Raw genomic sequence first — 11,537 nt, 5'->3', positions numbered from 1 at the left:
CCAGCTCAGTTCAACTCCCGGCCGGCGAAGCTGCTCACGGCTGGTCCTGGGCAGGTCGGAGCGACGCCCCGACGGGAGGAACCAGTTGGCGTGAAACGGGCACAGACCCCGTAGCTTCCCCCCCCGCCTGCTCGGGGAACTCTCTGGGCAGCAGCTGCCCCAGGGCAGGCCCCGTCTCTGGGGCGGGGGCAGCCCCGCTTCCCCCAGCGCCTGGGATCCGGGGGTTCCCTGAGCTGCGCAGGGAGTTTTCTTCTCAGCTGAACCCCAAGTGGAATGGATGAGTGGGGTTCCCGGCGGGCACCAGCCCCCAGAGCCAAAGGGCCCAGGTTCACTGCGGGGGGGGGGGCAGTGATGGGGGAGCCCAGGGCTGGGGCGGCAGGGGACTGAGGGGCACTGGCAGAGCTGGGGGGGGGAGAAGAGCTTTGCCCTTAGTACCCTCCAAGGTACAAAAGCCCCCCCCCCCCCCAACACTCCACACAACCCCCAGGGCTTTCCAAGGCAGGCTGGAGAAGCCAGGCTCAGCCCCCCCCCCCCCCCCCCCCCCCCCCGGGCCCCCCGGTTCATCCCAGCGCCTCGGCTGTCTGACAGCAGCGCTCCCCGAACCGCATCCCCCCGCGGCCTGCCAATAATCAGGAGATATAAATGCATCAGCCGGCAGCAGCCCCGCAGAATAACCAGATTACGGCGCCCGGCGAGGGAGCCGCGACGTGCCCTTGAAGTGCCAGACGAGGCCGGGAGAAGGAGAGAGAAAAATTGGAAGAGGAGAAAAAGAAATTTCGGGCCCCCACCCCCCCGGCTCCCCCCTCCAGGGGCTCGGTGCTAAAAGCAGGTGGGGCAGGGGGATGGGGCAGGCTGTGGGGTGGGGTGAGAAGGGGCCATACAAGTTTCCACACCCAGCCGGCCCCTCAATCCCGACCTGCAGCCCCCGCTTGGGCAGGGGGGGGGGGGTTATAGGCAGGGGGGGGAGCGGTGTGTGGTTATCGGGGGGCTCATTGAACAATGCACCCCGGAGCTGCCAGCCTGGCCAGGCCCTCGCCAGGGTGAATGGCGTCTTGGGCCATGTGTGCGGAGGTGGGGGGGGGACAAACGCTGCTGGGGGTCCTGCCCTGAACCCCCTTTTCCTGGGAGCTGCGGAACCCGCCCCCTCAAACGCCTCTTGGAGCAGGTAGGGCGCCGAGGGGGTGGCTGGGGGAGGGGCAATATTTGCAGAGCACCAGCCACCAAGGGTGTGGGGGGGAGGGAACCCACTGACACCCCCCCGGCCTGAGACAGGGAACATAGTGCCCGGCCTGGGGGGGGAGAGAGGGGGGGCTTCTGCGGGGGCTGGGAGCTCTGGGAAGGGGGCAGCACCAGATGGGAAGATGCCTGGCTTTGCCAGGAAGGGGGCTGGGGGAACAGGCTGGGAAGGGAGCCTGGGAGAGGGGTCCCAGGGAGCAGTTCCAGCATGCCACCCCCCAGCATCAGGATCGGGCCCGTTCCCGGCCCCTGCCTCCATCTTGGCTGAGTTGGCCCATGCCCCTCCCCCTCAGCCCGGCGCTCCCCTCCCCGATCTGCACAAGTGGCCCTGGGAGCCTCTTGGTGTCTCTTTGCCTGCACTGGGGATTTTGCACGGATCCAGCTGCACCCGTGCAAAACCCTGGTGCAAAGAGTGCCTTGCACGAGTGCCGTCCACTTTGCACGCTGCCCCGAGCCCGCCCGCCAGGAGCAGGAAATCTTGTGGGGCAGGGTGGGGAAACCAAGGGGAAGAGAAATGAAAATCCAGGGGCTCTTCCCCCTCCTCCGCTCTCCAGCCTGGGGGGGGGGGGGCACCTGCTTTCCCCGCCCCCGCACGCTGCCCCACTGCACCGCGTGGCCTCGCCATTCACCCACCGGCTGATTTCCCACCCTCCCCACGCCAGCTGCGCCAGGCAGCGCTTAAATGGCAAACCATTACAATTTTCCACCTCATTTGCTGCCTCTTCTACGGTTAATTTTACCGGGCCCAGATATTTATGTACTTGCACCGCTCGCTGCAGCTGGAAGGGAAGCGCGTGTGTGTGAGTGTCGGGGGGGGGATCGCCTGGAGTGGCGGCGGGGGGGGGGGGCCCTCCGTCTTTAATTTAACAAACGAAGAGAACAACTTAATTAGCGTCATTTGGAAAATCACAGCAGCCTCCGTTAGGGCTGCTTCCAGGGAGGCTCCGGTTCCGGGTATACGGGGGCCGCTGGGCAGCAGATTCAGAGGCCGGGGTTAGACGGAGGAGCAGATGTCTCTAATTATACAGAGGGTCTAATTGGATTTATCAGCAGTTAATAGGAAATTAAGCCCTGGGAAACCTTGGCACGTCCCTGGCGGGGGGGGGGGTTAGTGGGGTCGCCCTGGGGAGGCCAGCGGGCAGCCGGGGGAGGGGTGTCTCAGCCAGCCCCATGTCACGGCTGGTTCGTAAAGCACTGACCCACGCCCGGGCCGCGTTGGAAATTCTCCGGCCCCCCGAGATCAGGGGCCCCACAGACACAGAGTGAGGGAGGGAGGCTCGTTCTAACTCCACACTAGTTCACGGGCTAAACAGACAGGCCCGATAAGAACAGCTCGGATGGGGAAACTGAGGCACGGTGCAGGGCGGGCGACTTTATTATGCGTCAGTTGCACCGCACACAGTCCGGTCACTTTCCCCCTGGGTTGGGTCTCTCCCCCCCCCCCCCCACATTCCCCAGTGGCAGGGTGGGGAGCAAAGTGCTTCTTAAAGGGGGCTCCTTTCCCTGGGGCAGCAGCAGCACAGACCTTGGCCTGGGCATGGGGTGGGGGGGAGACACGGGGGCAGCCCCTGGCCTTGGCTGGAAACGTCCTGTCAAGGCGTCTGGCACCCCGAGTTCCTCTGACATGCAGCCAGGACGGTGCGTGGATCGGGGGACGGGGGGGGGGGAGCTCGGGTGTCTCTGAGCACCGGGCCGCTGCAGGCAGGATCCGTCTGTCCTTCCTTTGCTCCCCTGGCCTGCAGGAGTGCAGGGTCCTGGTGTCATCAGGGCAGCGTTGCCGGAGAGCGACAAGGCCTACAAAACCTGCGCTGGAGAGGCTGCATGCAGAGCGCCCTGGCACCCGCTGGCTGCCCTCCCGCCCTGCCTCTCTCCACACGGGGGGGTCCCCAGATCCCAGCTTGCGGGGGGGGGGGGGGGCGTGTTGTGTGGGGACGTGTGTGACCTTGGCACAGCGCTGCCAAGCGGGTTAGAAACCCTGGCATACCCGTGGTGCAAAAAAAGAGGGAGCCCCTGGGCTGTGCCCCCCCCCCTCGGGTGTTGGCTGGGGCAGCTCCCCCCCCCGGTCCAAACTAATGTTGTTCCAACTTCTTCTTTTTTTTTTTAAAGAACAGCATTAAAAATGTCAGCAGCGTGGAGGAGCCCGGGCCCGCTAGATTAATCGCCCCGGTTTTTCTTTGCATCCCAGCAAAAGGTCAGGAGCCTTCGCGGAGAATCTGGAATTAATTGGAAATACCGCGCCGGGGCCAGACCCATACATCATGGTGGGGGACGCTCACCAGCTGCCCTTTGGAAAGGGGGGAAGCCGCCCACCCCCAGGCTCCTGCGTTGCCCTTTGCAGGATTTAGATGCGGGGCGAAGCTGGCACATTTCAAGGGGGCGCCCGGATCCAATGGCGCGTACCCGGCTTCCTGCCTGCCCGCGGGGGCAAACCTGCCTTGGCGCCCCCCCGGCTGCGTGCCTGGCTCACCCTCCCTCGCCAGCCCAGCTCGCCCGGCTGGGCTCAGGGGTTCAGTGCAAGACGTGAGGGGTCCCGGGTGCAACCCAGCCGTGGGGAAGCCGAGGGGTGCCTGGGCCCCCAGAAACCAGGCTCCCTGTATCCCTGGGGGCCAGGCTGGCACCTGTCTCCTGCCGCCTTCTTCCTATGCTAGGGCCGATTGCTGGCGCCTCCAGGCCTGCGTTAACCCCCGGGCCCGTCTCTGGCAACCGCTTGGCTGGATGCCCGTGGTCAGATCGCAAGGAAAAAGCCCGGAGAGAACCTGGGGTGGAGGGGGGGGGGGGAACCCTGGTTTTACCAGGGCTCTTTCGTCCATGGCGCAAAAAAGGGGAAATAAAGAGCTAAGGAAAAGCCGTTAGATTAATTTAAATCACCGGCACGGATCCCCTCTCTCCCGCCCCCGGAAATCAGCATAAATGCAATTTGCATATTCATGATATTTATCCAATAACTGTCCCCTCTTCCCAGATTAAAGACCCCCCAAGGAGCTGTGCGGCTCATTAGCTGTGCTCGCTCTGTGTGTGTGTGGGGGGGGCATTGGGTGGCTGGTGTTCTCTTGGGTGGGGGGTGTTATTCTTTGAGGTGAGGGGCTGTGTGTTTGTGGGCCCCCCTCCCCCTCCTGCATTTCAGAATTGAACAGGCCAAGGGAAAGAAAGGTTCTGACCCAGAATCAGTCGCAACCCCCTAGCCGGGCAGCCAGGGCAGGGAGTTTCCCAGGACCTGGTGTGTTTCATGCAGCCCAGGGCTAGATCTGCCTCCCCCTTGTGCTGTTTCTTCCCCCCCGCCCCCCCCCTGTGAGCCCCTGGGACATGGCTGGAAGATAGGTGATGGGGGAGACGCACAACAGTTTGGATCGGGTCCCCGGGACCCAGCGCCGAGAGGCCAGGACCTGGTTTCTGCTCAGCCCCACCTCAGGCTCGGGGAGGTTCTGAAATACCTGGGGTGCCCCCCCCTCCCCAGCTTCCCACCTGTGCTGCGCTGATCTCCAGGCGGGGAAGAAGCTGCGCTGGCACCAAAGAGAGCAGGGGGGTGGAGGTGGGGGGGCTCTTGGCTGCGGATTCCCAAGAGGAAGCAGCAACCACCAGAAATTTCCCTGTTCCTGGGCTCCCCCAAAAATCCTGCCGGTGCCCCTCTACCCTGACCTGCGGCCCAGCCCTGGGCTCCTCCCCCAGGTCGCCTCCTTCCTGGGCAGGCTCCCCCATCCCTTGAACTTTTGTGACCCCCCCCCCGCCCCTCCCATTCAAGACACCCTTTGCCCTCCCTGGAACACATCTTGTGTTTGGCCCAGCCAGTCGTCCGTCCGTCCGTCCCCACCCCCTTGATCCCAGCCCAGTAACGCACCGGGGGTGATGTTACCATGATCGGTTTGCGGGGTGCGCCACGCTCCCGGAGCAGCGGCGGCTAGGCGCTCCTGGCCTGTCCTCCATGCCAGTCCGCCCCGGTTGCTCCGGGTGGTAATACACATTTCAACACCCAGGCACTTAAATCTCCATCCATGAAAGGCCCTATTAGTCTAATCACACCCCGGCCCTGCCCTCGATCAGCCGAACGAGCAGTTTGCTGCTTGCCCTGACAGATCAATAGCAGCGGGATAATAAATAGGCTCAGGCACTTGTGTCCAAATTTAATTTCCATTACAAGACCCGAGGAACGCGACGATCCGGGCTTTGCCGGGGAAGGGGGGCCCCCGGATGCTGCTCCAAGTCGTTCAAGCGTCCCTGACCACGCTGATGGGGTAGTTGATGGTCTTTTTTCTCCTCCTTTATCTTCCCTTCAGCGTCTCGCTTTGATGAATGGCACGGAAGGAAGCAGGCTGAGGAATAGGAGGTTAAAAAAGCACTTGGGTCTTGGCCCTCAATCCCGACACCCCCCCCACACTCTCCCAGCTCGGCCCGGGGCTCCCCACACACAGCTCTGCCAGCGCCCCACGCTCAGTGATCATGGGGGACTTCAGGCTGAGTGACACGTGCCGGAGGTCTCACGCTGCCAGCAATAAAACGTCCTTGGAATGTCTATATATTATAGATGAGAATTTCCCAGCCCGAAAAGCGTCGCCTCCAACACAGGGGAATTCGAGACCATCCTTCGTCTTGACAGATGAAGAGGACCTGATCACAGAACTAAAAATTAATGGCAACTTCGGTACACGTGCTCATGACTTGAGCCACATTGGGGGGGGGGACGGAATAAAGTCCAGACCCATTTTAGATATATGCGTGGTGGTTTAAAAGGACCAACGTCACAAAGCTGTAAATAATTGTGAGCCAGGTCATCTGGGAGGAAGTCATGTAATCAGAAAAATGTGACTGCTAATTGGGAACACTTTATTAGCTGCCTTCCCCCTACAATTGAGAAAGAAGGCTGTCGTGGTTAAAAAGGTAATCTGGTTAAGAGGGGTGGTGAAGGCAGCTATAAAAATTGTAAAAATAATATATAACAAATGGAAGAAAGAGGCAGTTGATGGTAATGAATATAAAAATCAGAAACTGGACATTGTAGAAAAGTGATAAGGGAAGCAAAAGGACATAAGGTGAAATCTGCAGAGTTAAGGATGATAAGAAGGGGTTTTTAAGTAGGAACAAAAATAATCTTAACACTAGTACTGGTCCATTAGTAGATGGAAATAATGCAGAAAAGGCAGAGTAGTTCAGTTAACATTTCTGTTCTGTATTTGGAAATCATAGGAGACAATAACATTCTTTTGCAGTCCACTGATTTCTGAGGACAATGTTAAAAAGCAGCTACTATAGTTAGACATTTTTAAATCAACAGGTGCCGAGAACCTGCATCCAAGAGTTTTAAAAGAGCTGGCTGAGAAGCTAGCTAAACAATTAATGCTGGTTTTCAATAAGTCTTGGAACACAGGGGACAGTCTAGAAGACGGAAGGAAAACTAATGTTGTGCCAGTATTATAAAAGGATAAATGACATGACCTGGCTAATTATAGGTCTGTCAGTCTGACATCGATCCTGGGCAAGATAATGGAGCAGCTGATATGGGACTCGATTAATAAAGAATTAAAGGAGGTAATATAATTAATGCCAATCAGCATGGGTGTATGGAAAATAGGTCCTGTCACATGAACTTGGTATCTTTTCTTTTACGAGATGACAAGTTTGGTTGATGAAGGTAAAAGAGTTGATGTAACATACCTAGACTTCTGAAAGGCATTGGACTTGGTACCTCATGACAGAAAGATATATAATTAACACGGCACACATTAAATGGATTACAAACTGGCTAACTGATAGAGCTCAAACGGTAACTGTAAACGGGGACTCATCTTTGCATGGGTGTTTCTTGTGGGTTCATGCAGCGAGTGTCTCTTAGCCTTACATTATTTATCATTTTTATGAGTGACTTGAAAGAAAACAAAAAATCGTCAATGAGAAAAGTTTACAGATGGCACAAAACTGGGGGGGGAGGTTGTGGTAAATAATGAAGCAGACAGGTCAGGACAGGCAGATCTGGATCACTTGGTAATCTGGGCACAAGCAAACAATATGTATTTTAATGGGGCTAATTGTAACCGTTTACATCCTGGAAGAAAGAACGCCGGCCATTGTGATGGGGTGTCCAGCCCGCACCGAGCGGAGCCAGTTAAATGAAGTTAATTAACCCGCTAGGCTGCAGCTTGGGCAGAACCAGGATTGAAAAAGGCTGATGGATGACGGAGCCCAGCTGAGAAGGAACTTGCAGGGCTGGTGTAAAGCCAGGAAGATGGGAGCAGAAGGGGGCTTCGTTCCCTGGGAGGAGGGAGTTTGGGCTGGGAAACCCAGAGACGGGGGGAGTCCAGGGAAGTAGCAAGAGGGTCTGGGAGCAAGCAGCCCCTAGCTGCTAGACACAGGGGCCCGGGGCTAGAACAGGCCTGAGTTCCCCTGCCAGCCACAGCAGGGAGATGGGAAAGCTGCCATTTTGGATGGAGAGACGCTAGTGCCTTGGCTGGCGGGCCAAGCCCCGAAGAGAGAGAGACGCGGAACAGCTTTTTAATAACGGGCTCTTCGGTCACGAGCCGATGGCTGGACGCGAAGCTAGAGAAATTCAGACTGGAAAGAAGGTGTCCAGTGTCCCTGGTGAGTTATCAACCACGGGAGCCGTTTACCAAGGGCTGGGGGGGAATCTCCGTCCCGCACGGTTTTTAAATCAAGATTCCTGGGTTGCTGGGAGGGGATGTTTTTTTCTCACCGCTCTGCTCTAGGATTATTCGGGGCCGGTTTCTGGCCCGTGAGATGCAGCAGGTCACGCTCGTCCGTGTTCGTCCACCTGCGTGATACCAGGGAATGACGTGCTGCCTTCCTGAACTATGCCAGGGAGATCTCGGGGACGGGCGCCGCTCCGCGGACCTGTCTGCGAGAACCACTGGACCAGACCGGCACTAGGGTCCCCTCTGGTCTTGGAATCCATCAGCTCCACCACGCAGCCCCCTCCTGCTGCTCTGCGGTGCCCCTCACTCCCGCCCCGCAGCCCCCTGCCCTCCCAGAAGTGCTGGGGGCAGGAGACAGAACCCAGGAAAGGGCCGGCTGCTCCCCCCATGCCGCTGAGGGCGGGGGGGCGGGATGGACCGCGGTTACTCCGGCTCTGACAGCCCCTGTCACCGATAATGACCAGCTCAGCTCGGAGCCCAGGCCCCAGGGCACCGTTAGGGGTGATTTAATGAGTGAGAGAGGCAGGCGCTGCCTCCGGCTGTTTGCTCCCCTGGTCACCAGCCCCTCTCCATCACCAGCTGCGCAGCGCAGGCCCCCCTGGTTCCCCATCAGTCTTCCCTGGAAGCCCCCCTCTAGGCCCTCCCTCTGTGCCCCCCCTGCCCAGGCCCCTGCCCCCTGGACAGGGGGTCCCCCAGGATCTGGCCTGGCTGGCCAGGAAAAATGACCAGTGGGAAGGGAATGATTTGGGGGGGGGGGCGAGGCTTTGGGGCAGCTTCCCTGGCTGCTGCTACTTCTCCGGGTGTCCAAAAGACCCTCCCCAGTGCAGGAGGGGCCCGATCCTGCGTCGTTCCAGGGCCCGCGCTCTGGAGACCATCGCTTCACACACACCGGGGGAGGGGGAGCAATGGGGGGGGCTCATTACCCCCTCTGCGGCGTGAAGGAATTTGTGTGTGTTATCGGCTCCGGGAAGGGATTTTGCATAAACTAGTGGGGGCGCCGGGCTCAGCCGCTAAGCGACTCACGGGAGATAAAAACCCAGATGACTGGGGGGGAAGGAATGATCCTGGGTGCCCCATGCCCCCCCCACTCTGGCAGTCAGGGCAGGCGTCTCCTGTGGGCCGCGGGGATGGGGAGAGGAAATTGGCTGGGGCTGGGGGAGGCTGGCAGCTACGGTGGCGCCTGAAGGAACATTTGGGGGGGGGGGGGGGCTCAGAGGAGACTGGAGAATCCCAGTGCAAAATGCCTCCCCCCCCCGGGCCTGCAGCCCAGAGGGCTTCCCCCACCCCACCCCCGGGAGGGACCCTCTATCAGGGGCTGTGGGGCTCAGCCTTTGTCATCTCTGTGGGGAGGTGGGGGGGGGGGAATTAGCAACTGTCTCAACAGAAGTTGGGCTGCCCTCACCTGTGCCTTCCCACGGGGCTGCCCTGAGCGGCTCTATGGGGAGCCCCAGGCTGGGCTAGCAGGGGCTGTGGGTCGGGGGTGAGGGGCCCTGGCAGAGCTGTGTGTGACAGGCTGGGCGGGGGGATCCCGCAGGCGCCCGCCCCCGCACGGCCTGGCTTTACCCCAGCTCTTCACGCCGCTGGCGAAGTGTCCAGAATTAGCGTCTCCCGCCTCGGTTTGGGGCCCAACAGCCCAGGCCGTGGGGGTGCAGAGACAGCCAGCGCAGGATGGGGGGGGGGGGAGGCGCCCGTGGAGGAGAAGGGACTTGGTCAAAGTCACCCAGCAGGTCAGTGGCAGAGCCGGGAATAGAACCCAGCAGACCGGACCCCCCATTTCCCTGCTTCCCCCCCGCACTAGACTCCCCTCCCCCCTCCGAGCTGGGCCACAGACAGACACACACGCACACAGACAGACACACATGCACGCCTCAGACGTCTTCATCATAAGCAAATCAGGGCCCGAACTCTGTTTCCCCGCGGGTGGGCGCTGTGCGCTGTGGAGGGGGGCGGGGGGGGTTGCTGTACCAGTGGTAATTGATTTTGTCCAGTGGGGCCAGCCTGAGCAAACAACCCAGGGCGGGCGGGCGGGCGGGTTATTTTTGTTGTGATCTGGGGAGGTGGCGGGGGGGTTTAAATGAATAAAGATCCAGCCCCGGCTGACTCAATAACCCACCTCGATTATCGTCCGACCGCCCTGTCGGCTCCCATCATGTCAAAGGGGCCTTTTCGGTTTGCGGGCGGCTCGTTCCCTCGAGGATGCTGGTGTTGGGGGGGGGGAGCAGGGAGGGGGGCTAGGAATGGAAATAAACTGGGGCTGCGGGATCTGCCCTGTAGCAGGTGTGGAAATTGACAAGAGCGGGGTTTGCATGAGGCAGATGGCAGGGGTGGAAATGAATCCCGGCCCCCGCCCCCACACAGCGTGTCTGTGGGACCCGGCGCGGGGGCACGGGGGCGGGGAGGGAAGGCTGCTTGCAAAGGTGATTCTCTTTCTGTGGGGAGCCAATGTGTGGGGCGACCCCCCGGCTGGCGGCGTCTGTGGGCAGCTGGGCTGTTACGCCCCGGGGGTGTAAAAGAGCGCTTCGTTAGTGTCCTTTTACAGAGAGGTAAACTGAGGCACAAGGGGTGATGTTAACATTCCCAGCAAGCCGCCTTTAGCAAAGCGGGGGGACAGAACCCAGGAGTCCTGACTCCCAGCCTCCCTGCGTGCGAACCCCTCGACCCCCCCCCCCCCCCCCGCACCCCTCCCAGAGCTGGGGACAGAACCCAGGAGTCCTGACTTTACGTCCCCCAGGCAGCCCGGCTTCTGTGAAGACGTCAGTGGCCTGAGAAACCCGGGGCTGGGCGCGCAGGGAGCTGCGGGTTGGGACTGCGGGGCCCCGGCAGAGCTGCGGCGTCTGGTCCATCTCTCACTTGTGCAGGCACCGCGTTGACACCCCGGCGCAGTGAGGAAATGTCAGTGTCCTTAAAAGACGCCGGCAGCGCGGAGGTTGCTGGTGCCCGTCCCGGCAGGGAGCTAAGGGGGGAGGCGGGCAGCCAGCGCCAGGCCCAGCCAGGGTCCCCGCAGGGCTGGCGCCCCTTGGGCTCCTTCCCCCAGGCAAGACGCCCCGATTCCACCCCCCGCGGCCCAGCCAGCGATGAGACCCAGAGCTGGCGGGGAAGCAGTTTCCAGGGCGAGTTGTGCGGGCGACTCCCCAAAGGATGGGGGGCGGTGGGGGGAGGGGCAGGGGGGGCAGCGCCGTCTGCTGGAGCTCGGCCAGTCTGGGCTGCTGGTTCTGGTAGCCCAGTGCTGGCCCCTGCAGCGAGGCCAGTCCAGCCAGCCCGCAGGAGCGTGACCGTGCCAGCCGCCTGGCAGGCGGAGCCGGGCCGGGCAGCGCTCACCGGGACGAGCCGATCCTGGCCATCCACAGGGAGCGCCCCAGCCGCCCTGCCCTGCGGAGAGGGATGGGGGTCGGGGGACCCCGGTTCCATTCCTGCCTCTGTCCCAGCCTCCCTGCGCCCTGGGGCGAATCGCTCCGGGCCTCCCCCTTCCCCGCGGCTGGGTCGTGCTCTGAGTCCATGGGTACAGCGAGGGCCCTGCCCTCCTGCCGGGTCGGGGCAGCGCCTGGCACAACGGGGGCCCTGATCTCCGCTGTGCTGCTCTTCCAGAACGAAGACCTGCAGCCGCACCCCTTGCCCCGGGCCTCTGGTGCGAAGGGACCCCAGAAGCAGCAGCCAGACAGCATC

The sequence above is a fragment of the Emydura macquarii genome, unplaced genomic scaffold (genome assembly GCF_026122565.2).
Source record: "Emydura macquarii macquarii isolate MOO-44397 ecotype Brisbane River unplaced genomic scaffold, CSIRO-AGI_Emac_v2 contig_2994, whole genome shotgun sequence".
NCBI lineage: Eukaryota > Metazoa > Chordata > Testudines > Chelidae > Emydura > Emydura macquarii.
Note: the sequence above shows the minus strand (reverse complement) of the source record.